This window comes from Anthonomus grandis, chromosome 12, assembly GCF_022605725.1.
Source record: "Anthonomus grandis grandis chromosome 12, icAntGran1.3, whole genome shotgun sequence".
In the NCBI taxonomy this organism is placed as follows: Eukaryota; Metazoa; Arthropoda; class Insecta; order Coleoptera; family Curculionidae; genus Anthonomus; species Anthonomus grandis.
Genome location: NC_065557.1, coordinates 12665471 through 12682830, shown reverse-complemented (window position 1 = coordinate 12682830; position 17360 = coordinate 12665471). Strand labels below are relative to the sequence as shown.

At 31.0% G+C, this 17360-nt stretch overlaps 1 protein-coding gene across 2 annotated transcripts in view; it reads left to right on the top strand.

Annotated features, from left to right (window-relative positions):
* The window catches only part of LOC126743426 (heterogeneous nuclear ribonucleoprotein K), a 192130-nt gene that overhangs the window by 28521 nt on the left and 146249 nt on the right, over positions 1 to 17360 (top strand). For both annotated transcript variants that reach the window (XM_050450518.1, XM_050450519.1), the window contains one exon: positions 16217 to 16260. The gene's annotated coding sequence lies outside the window, so the exon portion shown is untranslated. The remainder of the gene's footprint in view (positions 1 to 16216; positions 16261 to 17360) is intronic.

Sequence of the window (17360 nt, the reverse complement as noted above, 5' to 3'; positions counted from 1 at the left end):
GTCATGTTATTGGTCATGTATTGATTAAATAATAATGGGCGCCGACTATATATAAATATGTTGCTGGCAAACGACACACGCTGCGTTCTTAATTTGCCTCTCAATTTTCTTTAATTTTTGCACAAATTAATTTTTCAGCATTTCGGGTTCGAATAAGCAATAAATTTGCTAGATTATATTAATATACTTAATTACACATTTTGGTATCCAATACTTAATAGATGTTTCACAAATATGCCGTCTTTTATAATATTATAACCTGGAAGGATGACACCATTGATACCCAACTCGTCTGTGAAAGGAACGATTTGAATTTCCTTTTTTCCAATATATGTGCCACACTTCAGACTTCTTTATAATTTTTCAGCAAAAAGGGAGTTTTAGTCTTAATATTCATTAAGAAAAACACACTGAAACTTACGAATATACTGTACGAATACCTTTATTGGGAGAATATTTCTGAGCAAAATCTACAGCGTTGCAGCTGTGTGTGGAAATTTGGTGATTTAAAGAATCCAAATTAAAAATATTAATTATTATTAGTGTTTAGTGTAAATATAGTACAAGATAGTTTTGGTCATTAAACGATTTTCACTCTTTCTTTTGCTTTATAATAAAGAATGCAACTCAGCTTCTGCTAATTATAATAATTTATTATATCACTTTATTTTCTTCTGTTAAAATTGAGTAATCACTGGCAACATGGAATCGTAAGCATGTTTATCAACAAAATACCAATCCAAAGGAGCCAATGTTTATTCTAGTGTAATCAATATTCTAAGGACTTGAGATTTCTTGTTTTAAATAGTTTAGTAGAACGTTGGCAGCTTAACCTCCTGATTTGTTACTCTTTTAATTGATACCGTCTTATAATTTTCTTTGTCTTGACTCATTTTCAAGTGAGTCAGATTGTGTGATTACCGAACTAATTCAAAACTGGTTCGACAATATCGTTGCTGCTGAAAATTTGTCTTATGTGTATCCATCTATTAACCTCAATCTCATTAATTCCTTTAAACTCGCTGTTTGTTCATCAGGTTCCACAATGCTTTCATATTCCTCCAACGTCATTATTTTTTTTAAAACTTTCTGTAAGCATTGCATCTTTAATCGTGTACGATTTTCACTTCGAACGAACTTCATCAAAGGTAGAACCTTTTTATTGTCTCAATAAAACCCTCATCCATTAGTTAAGCAGTTGATGTAACATTGGGTGAGAAAAAAAAGAACAAATAAATTTCCATCGTCAATAAGTAAAGAGAAGTAGTAGAAGAATAAAGAGGAGCATTATCCAGAAGATAAGGTAATAAGATACCAACCAATCTAGTAAGATATCACAGCTTCCAGGTTATAATGGTGAAATGATATTTCTGAAAGTTGCAAATTATTTTGTATAATAATGGTCTCCAGTTCGTAGCAAAATTCCACCCATACTTCTTCATTAGCATTGAGTTTTTTTCCTCGAATGGTAGGATCACGAATCTCCTGACGTTTTTTTTTTATCGAGGCAACCAACCGCTGGATACATTGAAAGGTAAATGAAGTGTTTGTGAAAAAATTTTTTTTTGCTTAGCACACACTGGACCAGATATTGGTACGCTATCCGATCTTATCTGCAGAAACCAATTGGAATGTGTTTTATCGGATTGTTGAAAAATTGATCTTTTCAATGATTTCCATGCTCTTAAAAGAACCAAGCTGAGATATGAAATTTTGTAATTTCACTTTGTTTTGATTGATATTATGTATTGTTTGTTTGTCAACTTCACGGGTTTCTAATACTGAGTCGCCGTTTCACTTTTGTTTAAAAGTTCTTGTTTTTATACAATGTTTAAAACACTTGTTATTGCCATTTTCAAAACTAGTCCTATCCTTCTAGGCAGGTCATTATCAACTGTTTCAATGATAGTTTTATCTATTATTCATTGGAGTTATCTAGTCCAGACAAATTATAAGTCAACTGAATAACTGAGTGCCAGCTATTGTCACTTTTCTATATTTTTTTTAAATCCTAACTCACTGTAGAGAAACGTGGATAATATGTCACTTTTTAACTATGACTTGTTGAGTCTTTGTCAATCATTACACTCAGGTCTGCATTCTCATAAATAAACTCTTTATCATTAATCAGAGCCTCATCTGGTTTTGATCATGTCTCAAGATTCTTAATTTTTTTAATTATCTTAACTGGGCCTGATTCTTTAAAGTTTTCCTATATTCTATTTAAATTTTGTTAGTATTGTCAGAATCGTTTTAAAACTCCTTTTCAATTCATTTATTTCACCTGAAGGGGGTTTATTTCGTGTTTATGATCTAAAGGATACTCTTAGAAGATGAGCAATTATTTTCTGATGAGTAATTATAATTGAGAGTCCAAACTTAATTTGTATAATGAAATTTATAGGTTAAAATGCTTTCTAATCAATCATTCAGAATACAGCTTTTTTAAATACTCTAATAAAATAAGAACGAATTCAAAGAAACAATTTTGTTGCAAGCTTTATTTTCCTCTAGCTCTGTTTATTTTGTACTTATACCAATTTATCATCTCACTGTTGTTTTAAATTATGTGGTAAATTTCTCTGATTTTTTTAATTTTTTGGAAATTTATTTCTTGCTCCTTTTTTAAAATTGGTTCCGTAAAAGTTCTGTGTCATGGCCTTAATTAGTCATCTTTAATTGACTAGATTTTCCTGGTTTTGATTTCGTTCTTCTTGTTCTTCCCTTCTGTTTCTTGCCTCGTTCTTTTTTGTCGTTTTTTCTCTCGTTCTTCTAACCCAATTTATCAAAATATAAAACTGAAAAACACAATTCATGAAAAGTCACAATATAGGAGCAAATACAGACTGAAGATTAATGGTTTTTTTCAGCCTCCCACAACCCACAATTCAGCGTTACTTTTATTGATAAATTAACCAAATTACTGTTCTTTGTTAACCAATTTACGTAATTGTTTTCTATTAATTAAATAATCAATTACTTATAGCCACCTGAATAAAATAAATGAAAAATGTTTATTGACCTCACAGCACTTAGTCTAAATGTTGTCATGTTATTGTATATGTACATCATCTTTTCATCATAAATTACAAATTTGTTTTTATGGAAAAAGTCATTAATTTTATTAATGTAGTGAAAGTGTTTTGCTGTTTTGTTTGGAAAGTCAAAAATCATTAACGCATTACTGTTCTATATCATCTTGTTGCCATATGCATTTTAAGATTTACAGTTTTCAGCAATTTCAATTCCTTAAAATCCAACTATGTTGGAGTTCAATTCACTGCATAAACTGGAAAGATTGGATAATTAAATAATGTTTGTTCTGCCTTATTGTATGAAGTTAGGTACATTTTATTTGTTTGCCGTTGACTGTATTGGAAAATTTCCGGAGTCGTTTTACTTATTCGTAATATACTATCCCGTCGTCTGTTTTCAGATTTTCAGATTTCAGAAGTTTTTGGAAGCAAACTGGTTACATTCAGGTCAATTTCATTATTTATTATTTGGTTATAAGAGTAACTTTTATAACCTATGATTACTAGTTTTTTATAGCTATTTCCATCAACATTTCCGATTCTGAGCATTTCTTCAGACTACAGAATAAACCACACTCACCTCCAGTGCAAGAAATCATATTTTTTCTGTAGCTGTAATTGTCCACAGTAGTTGGTAGTATTCGTCTCATCTTCTTGTCTTTGAGATCGTTCATGTATATACTGGATTTAGGCAGAAACTATTCTTTTCTCAAATTTTGTTTAATTATCAAAGGAGCAAAAAATACACATTACACCAGAGACATATTAGTATGATAAACTTAGTCTTGATTATGCTAAACCCTTGGGGTTTAGCATTTAGTGATAAGAGGAGTGGGTAAAAATTAGAAGGACCTTCGCGATATACCTGTAATATGTATAAGAGAAGAATGGTGAAAGCAACACCCAGCCTCCCTGTTCTATGTTTAGTTTCTATTCATGCTATTCATGCTCAGATATTTTCATTGGCTGAGAATCTTATTGATAAGCTTTGCTTTTTAGTTTCTGAATTATTTGAAGAAGCAGCTTAAATTAGACTGTTCTTTTGGCATATATTGGAATTGTTTTATTGTTCTTGAATATGAGATACTGGAGCTGCTTATCTTGGTATTGGTTTTCACACTATAGCAAGATCATATCGTCGGTCGGCATCTTTATCTGCTATACCTACATTCCAATGAACGATTTTCAGAAATTCTACGCCCCATAATACGAGTATATTAAATTTAATAAAAAACATCGACCATATAAACCAGACTTGAATCCAACCTACGTGAGATATCATAGGTGCAATTGAAATTAACAAGATCTATACTTATAATTGGATCATCATCTGATCATACCTTAAAAAATATCTCCAAAACTTCAGTAGTACCTTCAACTCTTTGTAATTTAGATCAAATCTGCATTTAATTGTTTGATTTTCCATAGATTTGCTTGTATTTTTGATAAATCAGAACTGAAATTTTTCCAGCTTTGGGTAAAGTTGTAAAGTTTTTCAACGTCAAAAAGTCATTTGAAAGTTACTAACATTTGTGTTTTTGATTTCCTGATAGGCGTATTATTCAAATTATTTTTAGAAGTCAATTCAAAATATGTTGGAAAGTTTGTGATTCATAGAAAAGTTTCGCCATAATCCTTTCACACTTAGTTTTATTTTAGAAGAATCATGATTTAATGGAAAACGAACTAAGGAATCCAAACAGGAAATCTTGAATATTCTACATTAACTTGAAGAATTAGTACCTAGATCAACTCTTCATTCAGCTTAAAAATGCATTTGAAAGTTAACATCAAAACTTTGATGAGAGTAACAGATCATTATTTCTGCTACTGATCAAAATTTAAATACAGCACTGATCCTACTGGACTGCTTAAATTCTTTTGATACAGTAGCTCATCAACTTTTATTGGTAAACTTTGAATTGGATCTTTAAATAACTCTGTGGATCTAATTATTTGAAACTTTACTAGCAGATTTCAAATAATTAACTGATTCCAATGTGCTATAAACTATTGTAAATTCGAGCCCTATGCGGATGATATATTTTAATTGCAATACCTCAGCATATTCAAATGTAGCAACTATTCATGAACTAACTCATAAATTGCATTCGCTATAAAAGTTACCTTCTGATCGTAGTCTAAAAATTAATACAAACCCAAAGATTTTTGGACAGATTATAGAATACTGTTGCAAATATTAATCAAATCTTTTATAAGTATTTGTAGTGAAGTTTTACCTTAAAATCGCTATTGCCGAGTCAGAACTCGAATTTTCTAGGTATTGACATTTTTGAATTAGGATTTTCTTCAAGAGTCCATTTAAAAGTGACCAAAACTTTTGGTGTAAATGTTCTGACCATCAAAAGTTTCAATGAAGGATTAATTAGAGTAAAGGATGTCTATGATGGAAACATTGATATTAATTCTGGTACTGATTAAAAGCTAAATACAGCTCTGCTACTTCCGGACTCTTCAAAAGCCTTCGATACAGTCGCTCATCATTCTTTATTTACAATTCTTAAACATTTGGCGTTTCCAAAAAATGAATGGATTTAAGTAACTGTCATAATTGGTACCTTGGTTCAAATTTTCATGAGTTTTTTCCTTAGAGAATTAATTTCGTTGCATTTTATTTCAATTCTAGAAATCCATTTAAAAACGACTAAAAGTGGCCGCTTTGACCTATTTTTAGTGAGCTTTCAAGTAAATTCAAATGTCATATATTCAAACGCGAAATTTTAATAATATTCATAATCTGTTTGTACCTGAGCAAACAGTATCCTATAAATCATATTGTAAACGTTCTTATTGAAAAATAGGTGGATATTTTCCAAATTGGTTGGACCATTGCCAGGAAACACCTGGTGCGGCTTAATATAATCGTCATTTTAGTGTTGCTAATACCAATCATCGAGTTAAAGTTTTTATGATTTATTAAATCTTGCGAATTTGCGTTATTGCCTCACTAAACCTCCGATCACCTTAAACCATTTTTCCTCAAATATCGATCTATTTTTGGTCACGTGATGAATTTGTTTAAAGAGAATTTTTATTTAAAACTATTAAGCAACAGCGGTACTGAAAAAAAAGTGTACAATCATTAATGACCTTACATAAAAAAAACTCTTATCAACCTGTCATCGCTCCTCTGATTCCTCCAGATGAACTTTGTATTGTGGTATAACTACCATCCTCGAATGGTATCTCTAGCTATAAATTGATCCACTAGATTTTCTTCCGAACACAAAAGGAACCTCATTTTTTCTCTCTTTCATCGAACTCTTTCCTGCTGATCTTACTACCTATATCTGGCAACATTTTTCTTCGATTAAACTCAAGATTCTGTATTTGAATTTCTGGTAAGGGCAATTAATATGTTATGCTTCGTAGATATTAAAGCCGCCAAGATTATTACTTTTTATAAAAAGGTATGTAGTGAAGATTCATTTAACTTTTACTCTCCTTTCTTATGAAGAGAGGTAGGCACTACTACTCATGATGCCATTTATCATCTATTTTATCTACAATAAATGATACACAGGTTTTTGTTGCGTGATCTTTCCAAAGCTTTAGATTAAATCATAAGATTCTGGTGGGTTTTTGAAGAGTTTCAACTTTCTCTTCAAATTTTCTTCATTTTTTTTTGGATTGCCTCAGGGTTCACTTTTACGTTCTGCAGATTTCTCTACCGAAGTCATTCAAGGCAATTTTCTAAGTTTGTAGATGATGCCACTATATTATGAAATTCGGAACACAACAAGTTAGAAACTTCTCCTGGTTCTAATTTTAACACTTTAATAACACTTTGATAACTTTATTAATTTGTCTATTATTGCTTAGTGAAAAAATGATTGTGGCATGTAGGCACATGCCTTTTATGGCATTGTTCTTAGACTATTGGGTCTTATATAAAAAAAAATCAGAAATAGACTTATTTATTACAGGCAAATACTCGAATATAATTTAAGACCTCTTAACCATCTTCGGCTTCATGTAACTCAAATTAATATCCGCTTCCTGGTTTACGTGAGATTTTTCTTAAAACATAAATTCATTTCGGCTAGCCGACATTTTTAGAAAATAATTCATTAATTTAGCTTGAAAAATAAATGCTTTCTACCATAGTATTCTGTTAGCTACTTTCTTCTACCATAGTCAAAAGACTACCACATATTAGCAAACAAATGAGAAACCGTAATAAATTGTAATGATTTAGCTTGATAAAAATGTTTTCTCTGAGACACTTCATAACCTAAAACCTTTCATTAAAGATCGTAGAAGAAAATTAGGAGCTTCAAATAAAGTCACCAAAGGACTCTGCCCTTAATTACAAGTACTACTAAATCTATTCCCTTTATTATAATTTTTCCATTATTGTCTCTTAAATTTCTTTTAAAGAAAATAAATTTAAATCAGACCAAAAAATAGAGATAGTTGATCTTATACAAATTAAAACATAAACAAAAAAAACGCAGGAAATATAACTGATAAAAACGTGGAACACGTAGAAAATTTAATCAAATGAAAAAATATATTAATAATTATTTTCAATTTCATAGATTAAATACATAAATAAATATATCTTTATAAGCCTGAAAGAAACATGGCTTTTAAAACTGTAAAAACTTTATTCAAAAAACGTCATGAATATGCCTAGAAAATATAAAAAATATAAACAAAAATTGACAAAAAAGTATTTCTAATTTTTGGACATTAAATGCCTGGAACCAGAATGACTTTTAATAATTAGAAGAAGTTAAAATAACTTCCAAAACATGAACATTATAAGGTTGATATGGTAAATTTGTACTATTTATTCCATATAATTAATGAAGGTCAAAGTAGTACAACTTACTTTAGACTAAATGTAAATTTACCTTATTATTATTGATTTTTTTGGAATGATCTTTTATTGTTTGGACCAACTGGTTGCAGCAATTCAAGATGTAAGAAAAAATAGATTTCGACTTATAGGTCAGTTACAAAACTTTAAAATATCAAGGTTCAGACATTACCATCAGAATTAAGTAGGATAAGTATAAGGAGATAAAGACTTTTATTTTACCCCATTTTTTCTCTTCCCTCTTTAAGTTAGTAATTTAATAGTAAAACAGTATAAATAATGTGATACTAAGAGGATAAGAAATCTTGCAATCATTGTCTTTTTACTTTTCGTTAGAAAGTTGTAACTGAACACATTTTTAGCGAGTCATGAATGGTATTACATAATTTCACCCCGACGATGAGAAAACCGTCACTTCACTAAAGACCGTATTTTTTACAATAATTCAATAAATGTCATAACCCACTTTTAAAAATGCTTACCGGACTAATATTCAGGAATTGAAGATTGTTATTTCGTATTTAAGAGTTTATTACGATAAATAACTATAAATTGTTATTGTTTTAATATTTTATAGAAGAGAAAATTTAGCTTTTTTAAAATTGGTTTTAAAGATAAATTCGACCGCGTGTTTAATAGAAAATGTTGGCATTTAAATTATTTTATAAGATCATATGCATTTTCTGAATTGAATAATTCGAAAGACACACAGGTGCAGAAAATAACAAAGCGTTTTGCCGCCGCCAGAGGCGTATCATTTCCGAAATTAAATTCTTTACACTATTTTAATATAACAAAAATTTAATTTAAAAATAAACCGTGGTTAACATCAAAATTATTGCTGCTCGAACAATGTTAAAATTAACTTAAACTGATGGTAAAATGCATGGTTATGTAGTGTGTTCTTATCAGAAAAAAATTATAACAAAAGTCAAATATGTGCGATAGATAACATTCATAAATATACAAGGGACTGGTTATACAAAAAACTATACAATTTATACAGGGTGCTACAAAATTCAGTACAAATAATGAAATAGAGCGTATTGTTAGAGTCAAAATAAGACTTTTTTTCAAAACAATTACAAATCTCCTAAATATTTGCTTATCCTTGTTTTTTTTTGGGTGCTTTTTTCATGTTCCTTCCCAAAAATTGTGTAAACCGAATTTTTTTTTTGGGGGGGGGGGGGGGGGGAAGGATTCAAAGAGACTTTTTTTTCGTAAAAACGTATGTGTTTACTAACTTGCTTAGTTTTCTAGAGTAAGGTTTAAGAGGCAAGAAAGTTACATTATTGACCGCTTAATCTTAAAAAAAATTAAATTGTCAAAAAAGTATCAAGTAGGTAGTAGCCCCCTGAAACGCCACTGGAATTAATAAATTTATTTTATTCCCACCAAAGGAGGGCTTTTATGACGACAAATAAGCCTACCAAATTTTATTTGAATCGGCTGAAAGGATTTTGAATAATTGATGATAAACCAATTTTATTAAAAAACTTTTACACTTTGTGTCTAGGAAAACGAAGCAAGTTAGGACATGCGTTTATATAAATTTTTTTTTATTTTTGGCTGGTAAATACGCCCTTGAAATCTTTGCACTCAATTTTGAATCAGCCCGTATAATAATCCATTTTTAAAAACGTCTACCGGACTAATAGACATTTGAAGCAAATTTTCAGTTTATAGGTCCGGATTTAAAATATTTATATCGATTATGTCGATTATTGTATGTATATCTTTATTTCAGTTATTTTTTTATATTCATTATTTTATTAAAAAGTTAAAGGTTGTTGCTGTTTTAATATTATAGCTTTTTATAAATAAGATCTACTATAATTTATCTTTTTCAAAATTTGGTTTTACAGATAAATTCGAGCGTGTTTAATAGAAAATGTTGGCAATTAAATAATATTAAAAATACAGTACATTAGAAGACCACATGCATCCGGATTATTGCGGTTTTTGATGATAGATTATCGTTAACAGCAATTATATTATAAAAACTAATAAAACAACATGGCACATGACATAGGCACCGCAACACAACACATAAAAAATAAAACATTTCTGAGAAAATTACGTTTTTTCCCAGTATATCCAGAGGCTTATCGATCCATCATTAGTCTATTCCCGATAAGTCCTGAATTTTTAACGATATCGGTAAGACACGCAGAGTCCGGTAACTCCTTTGGTTAGAAATAATAACCGACCATGATAAGCCTGGAAAATAGGTAATTACAAGTTTGTTTCATCTTACATTTTAATATCCGTGAGAGCTGGCAAATGTCGTGGCATATGCGAAATGAAATATTCACCCGTTTCTTTATGAAATACGATACGGAGCCTTTAATTGTATAATATTAAAAAAAAATTGAGCTACTGGGACATACTGGCGAAGTTGTAATTTAGTGTGGGTTTAATATTTAATGTTTGTAATTATGGTACAGGCCTCTCTTTATTTTATGTTTTACAAAGAACTAAACAAGAGGGGATGAATTATTAAATAACGTTTTATATAATATTCATTTCTTGAACAAAGGGGCTAGTATAATATTCACATTTTACTTGATGGGTAAACAGCACTACCATTTTATATTATAGATTCTCGTAATTTTAAATATAGGTCAAACAAAACAATCAACATCGTATATTCCATGTGGTATTTTTGTCACGTAAGCAAGAATATTGATTAGCTTTGAACTAATGTTTGGTTAACTAAATTACTGTTTAACCACTATAGAACTACTCAAACTCAAATAGGACCAAATAGCTTTCAAACAATAGGATTTATGAAATTATAAAATACCCTATGGTTTCCAATTTTATTAAATCACATAAAAAAAATATTTAATGGACAAGTTTGTGACGCTTGTTGTTTTGTTTTAATTATACAAATATTGTTTTAATAAATTTTATTGTTGGACGTTAATTTAATCCATAAAAAGTTACATTTTATACTCAGTTATAATTATTACTAATGTATTGGTCGTATTGGAATTTATTTATTTATTTGACGATTTGTTTAGATGAAAATTAATATGCCGAACTTGAACTTCTTCAGCTAAGTTTTACACCATAATAACGCAAAAGCTAAAAAAACCAGCGGAAAGCAAAAGTAGGTATAATTAAAATACACAAGGTGCCTGAATGTCTGGTTGTCTCTTAATAATTGTGTGACTTAGGTCTTATTTTTAGTACACATTTTTACATACTTTAAAATTGCACTAAAAATACCCTAGGCGTGGCGATCACCAAATATGCCCCAAAATGTCTTAAGTAATAAATTACATACAACCTATCCGTCCGCAAAGATACCTTATTCGTCACCAGAGGCTACGCATAACTAAGAATGTCCTGAATTAAAAAATTCAGAAAATGCTCTTATTTAAAATTAAAAAAAAAAATTATGATGCCTTTGTTCATGCACTAAGCACTACAATACAAGTTTTCCTTTTTTTCGATCTTGGCATTTGACTACCCATAGGACGTCTTTTATTACAATAATTATAACTTTTACAAATAATTAACGTAATAAGGATTTTTTGATAAAATGTAAAAAAAATTATCTACACTACAATTTACACTGATCTACTTTTTCTTTCCATCCAAGCATGTATCAACTATCGCTCTATTACATACTTGGGTTTACTTTATTTCTATAGGTCAGTAAAGATAATCAATTATATGTATAATTCTGATGATGGTAATGATTTCTACATATTCTTTGAGGATATACTCTTTGATGTCTACTTTGGTTCATTTGAGTTTAAATCCAAATTGAAATCCACAGTTAACACACGCTAGAAGATCAGGACCATCAAAGTGATTTAATGATTAATTGAGGGATAAATTTGGCCTTTTAAGGTAGGTTGATCCGAAATATCCCTACCTAGTGTCTGCTGAAACTTCGCAAGAGACGTCACCAAGTCAAACAAATGATTGTCATTTTAATGAGACATTTGATAATGCTCCGACCACTTTCAAACGAAAGCTGCCTCCCCCTTGGTAATGGTGGCTCTGCCTTTGCTTTTTTATGCATTGACTTATATTCAGGTGCATCAAGTGACTGATTGTATGAACAATAGTCCAAGTAGGAATCTATTTGAGTTCAATAAACAGCTCCTTAAAAGCGGCTAGGGACCTGTTTAACAAGATTCTGGAGAGTTTTGAGTGCAGTTTCAAGCAATATTTTACGATTTTTCAAAAGCTTTCCATTGTGCTGAGCAGTATACTGCTCAAAAGCTCCTTTATTATAGATTTGACAATTCAAGCATTAACTTGCTTCAGTCCTACGTAACAGGCGTAGTCAATGTGTTCATTTTGAAAGCTGTAGATCCCAGAGTTTACTGATGAGACATGGCGCATCGCAGGGCTTTGTTCTTTGGCACATTTTCTTTCTGGTGTATGTCAATAATCTTTCCAGTTGTCATCATGGGTTTGTATTTTATCTTTATGCTGATGACAGAACATCATTGATTGCTCATAGCACCTACTAAGCTTGGGTATTGCAGCTGATCAGTCATGCAGTAATCTGGGGGAGTGGATCAGAATATTTTGTTCCGATCTTAAATAAGAACAAAACCAAAATGAGAATTTTTCCCTTAGAAATTTTAGTCATGGTCAATAGATTCTGGATGAAGTCGGTAACTTTGATGCTGTCACTCTGGATTCGGGATTGCTAATCTGAACTATAGAGAGTGCTGCAATTTACATGTCAGAAAACTGAGAGGTGTCAGGCGCTTTATCCATTCCGTAATGACAAATCTTACTACGGAGTACAATTCTTCAATGTGTTGCCTGTCTCTGTTGAGAATGTGCACCTATAATCTTCTGGATTTAAGGCCAATATTAAAGAGTACCTAATTAAAAATGCCTTTTACTCATTTAAGAAGTACCTCTGGTCCAACTTTGCTGACTTCCTGTGACCTAAAGGTATAGAACACTTAAATGAAAACTTTGATCTTAACTTAAGATAACTGTATAGCTATTTTCGTTTTAAAAAAACATGCTGTAACATTTGATGTAATAGCACATAGGGACTCTTGAATTACTTTCAAGTGCGAAGTTTAGCAGTTTTTCAATTTCCACTTCGTTAATCAGCAGAAAAAAATACGTCGCTAAGATATAGTTGTTGCATAAATTGCTTGGAATATATCAGATTTTATGCTATTGCAAAGTTTTCATTTTAATTGCTCATAGGAATCTCATTATGGATGAACCATGACCAGAAAGTTCTTTAACAAAAACAATATACACCTTAATAAAATTCTTTACAATATTTTTTTAATGGATTTAATGTTATTACCCATTCCTTTACATAATTCCATTTATATACAATACGTAATTCGATTTTGCCATTAACCCTTTTATGAGTTTCCCCGGAGAAACAATTTTTCATATTAGAACGACCCACATTTTTCGATAAGAATCTAAATGTGTCGATTAGCGCATTGTGCAGCTCAACAGTTGGCTAGTATGGTATAGCTGTCCTCAAATCGTGTTTTTCCTGTCCGCCCATCTCCGTGTCTATATGTTTTCGTGCGCTAATGCCTTACCAGTGACGTAGTACGCGTATAATGAATAAATTAGAATAATTAATTTACAAACAATTTAAAATTCTGAAGGAAAAGCAATACTCCAGGAAGTCTCTGCAATAACCTAAAAACTCTTTAATATATTAATTTTCCAGGCGAGTTCTTAAGGGAAGACCTTGCCACCACCATATCTTCAAGGTCGCTTTATTAATTTATTTCAAAATTCAATCTATCAATATGATTCGAAAGCATTCTTTACTATCTTCTTTCTGATATCCACTGTTAATCTATTCTTCTTCTGGTACTTATCCTTCTATATTAGCGATCACATTGGTCTAGGTGTTACTATTGAGTAATCCTGTTAACAGCTGATCTAAATAATGTCGTAGATGAGATTCCGATAATTTTAGTAACATTATTCTATCTGAACCTGCATGAAAATTACAGTTAACCAGTGAGAACAGAACCTAACATACACTCCTAGATTACTCTAGAGATACAACCAAGCTTGATCCAACTCAACATCCAATCCAAAAATTTATTGACCTCTTTCCTTTGAGACACAAATTATCTATATCAATTATGATTAATACATTTTATAGTCTGGTCAGTAGTGCAAAGGCATTCGTTACTAAAATCAGCAGATAGAGTGTACCCTATGTCTTTGGTTCAGTGAAATCAAATATGAAGTTAATATATATGAGTACAGATTTGTCAGGCCTTGGCAGCTTGTTGAGATTCATCTATGAAATCTTCACTCATCACTTAATTATTGAAGAATATACAGTGACAATATTGCTTCATTTTTCTTGAAACCACTTGGTAAATACTTGAGAAATAAACTATTTGTAAGAGATGTTCACTTATATTTGATCACTGAATCACGTGTGTAGGATATGAAAGTCTTAAAAATTATAAACTGACAGAGGCTATTAAATTGAAACCTTAAGCTGAAACCCAAGCTCGTATTATTATCTTGATCAAACTTTTGTGGCTTCCTTACCACTCATGACACAAGGAAATAGTGTCAGGATGACAACAAACCCCACTGTGAATTTAGATAGAAAATTATGTCATTGTAGCCTATGAAAGTGACTAATCTCTGAAGAAAGGATGACAGTTAAAAGTGACCAAGAAAAGCTGAAATGAGCTTTTAGAGTTTAACCTATCGCCTCTTACATTGATGTTGTGTAGACTTAGTTGAGACCTATCATATAATATTATGAAAATCTACCAACTATCACCTGTAATGATAACCTTAACTGTTACAAATGCTTGTGCTAACGAGACCTTCCTTTATGAGAACTGAGAGGTATTCGCGATATTGCTTTTCCGAAATCACTGAAATACTGGATAAGTCAAGTCTTTTTCAATTCATTCCTGTCTAAGATTATTGAAATTAAAAACCCTAATAAGGTACATTTGTCTGAACCTTCAAAATGCGTTTTTGTAAATAGGAATCTGGATGATATGATTGCTCTATATTTTCATAAAGATGAAACAATTAATACAAATTTAAAGTACGAGGGACCAGTTTCTTCTGTCAATATTACAGCCATTTTGTATAATGACTGATCTGTAAAAAGAGAATAACGTCACTTCGTGATCATTAAAATTTGAAGACCAAACCGTCAGCTTTAGGTCATTCAGCTGATTTAAAGTGGATTGAACTATTGCAAACTCATAAGGGTGAGAGATGCTGCTTTTGTTAGCTGTATGCGTAATTTGATCTCTGGCACTTGGTCTAATGGTTTAGTGATGCTCAAATAATGATATTTCTTCGCTCTCTATATTGCCTATTAAGAGGTTTCCTTGAACCTTTTTTTTGATTATAGTAAATTTAATTGTCATAAGATTCATCTTTAAATCATAGGCTTTGCACATACTTCTAAGTCTTGTTGGTTGGTAAAGTAGTTTTGGTTGGTTCTCAAGATTATTTTTTGTCTTTTAAAAGGTCTTGAGATATGGTTTCTTTATGGAACGCAATGAATGATTTCACTACTGCAAATCGTAATGAACAGAAAAATAATAGGAAGGAGAACTTCTTGGCTCAATAATGCATAAGATTAAAATCACCATGCGATCTCCAACCTGCGACGAGGAAAGGAAACTGAAGGAGAAGATTAGCACTATCAAAAGACATGGATGAAAGGGGGCATGTTACGGTTTTTTTAGTTAAGATTTTCGTTCCAGGTCTTCAATATCTTCTGGATATTGACGATTTATAAACTCTTTCAATACCCGCCACCACTGTCCTCCAAAACCACCTAAACCCATCGCGGGTGAGTAGAAGGGTGGTTGTTTTTGTGGCGGGGACCCATCATCCTTCAAAGTAATACAACAATAAAAAGGGGGCCGATGAATATTTGTTTGTATTGGTAAAAGTCAATCGCTATGACAACTCGTTCGGCCAATCAATGGCACGTATCCACGTACCAATCGAGCTATAGACGTAGCTGTGTAGTTTATTAGTTTGTCAGTAACAAGATGCTCTGACCATCGGTCAGTTGCGGGTGTGCTGTCGTGAAGTGTTGGCGGGTTGGCCGTTTGTTTGGTATGTCAGTGCTTCCTTTCATGGGTGATAGAGTATCAAGAGATTGATTAAACTTTAGAATTTCATTATGGGGCCTTTGACTTGATTTCTGAATAGTATTTTCTTAGGGAATCAATTAGAATATTACTAGGATGTCTTGAGTCATGTTTCAATTTTCATAGTCAATAACCATGTTTTTCTTGATGATTTTTGAAATTATTTTTGATATACCTAATAGTGGTTATAATTTCTATGTTTTTTATTTCAGAAGTTTCACTTTCCTGGCGAAGTCGTCCTGATATACTTAATTAGGTAAGTCACTTATTTTATTTTAAAGGTGGACCTCCAGGATCAATCAGTTATTGAAAAACTATGGTTAGATTTTAATACTTTTGGCACATCCGGTTGTATCAGAAATATATATTAACCGACTGATTTTAAATAGAACAGTCTGTATATTTTTTCATTTTAAAAATTTACAGTAGATTCTGTAGATGTTATGGGTCTATTTACAACTATTATTTCATTTTTCTCCTTAATTTTTAAAGAGTACCTTGATGAAATAAAACTTTTTTTAAATTTTTTATATATAGGCGTTTAAAATACCTAAAATGTCACTGTCCTTACATGGTGTTAGAAAATTCGAAATATTCTTAATCATAGTTTTCCAATAATGGTTCTATATAATTCTTACGAGGGCTACTCTCTATATAAGGAAAAACTGTACAATTTGCTATACATATATCGCTAAATTATCACTGCTAGGCCCAAAAGATGTTTCACAAAGCTCAATTTTTTTTGTTAAAAATAGAAAAACAGACAAGGTGTCGCAAGATAATGCCTGTAATGATGATGATGTAAGACCGAAAATTAATAAAAAATTGAGAAATGGAATTATGACTTTAAAAAGAAACCTTCTATTAAAAGGGCAAAGGGTAAAAAAGATAGTAGTAAAGGCAAAAAAAATATTTTCTTATTTTATCATTAAAAAAGTTTTTAATTACTTATAAATTTATTTGTATAGACCATTTTGTATAAAAGTGTTAATTTTGTGATACCTATGAAATGAGGATAAATTATGAAGTAAGTCTTGACCTTGTCTTACTAGATTCATAGACGCACATAAAAAGTTCTCTTTGGAAAGATAAGAAAATAAAACAAAAAACTTGCATTTCTTTCTTTTTTATTGATTTTAGCTAAGAACCATTTATAAAACGTCTACTGGGTGATATTAAAAAAAACTTTTTCCTTAAAAAGCCAATTCATGTAATGGGTTTGTTGCTCCTATTTCGGTTTTCCCTACGATATACAACTACGTGATGGGACATCGCATGCTATTCCAACTTTACTTTTCCGATAGTTTAATATATTTGTGACGCACGGAAACGGGTTTAACCGAGCTCCAGCGATAA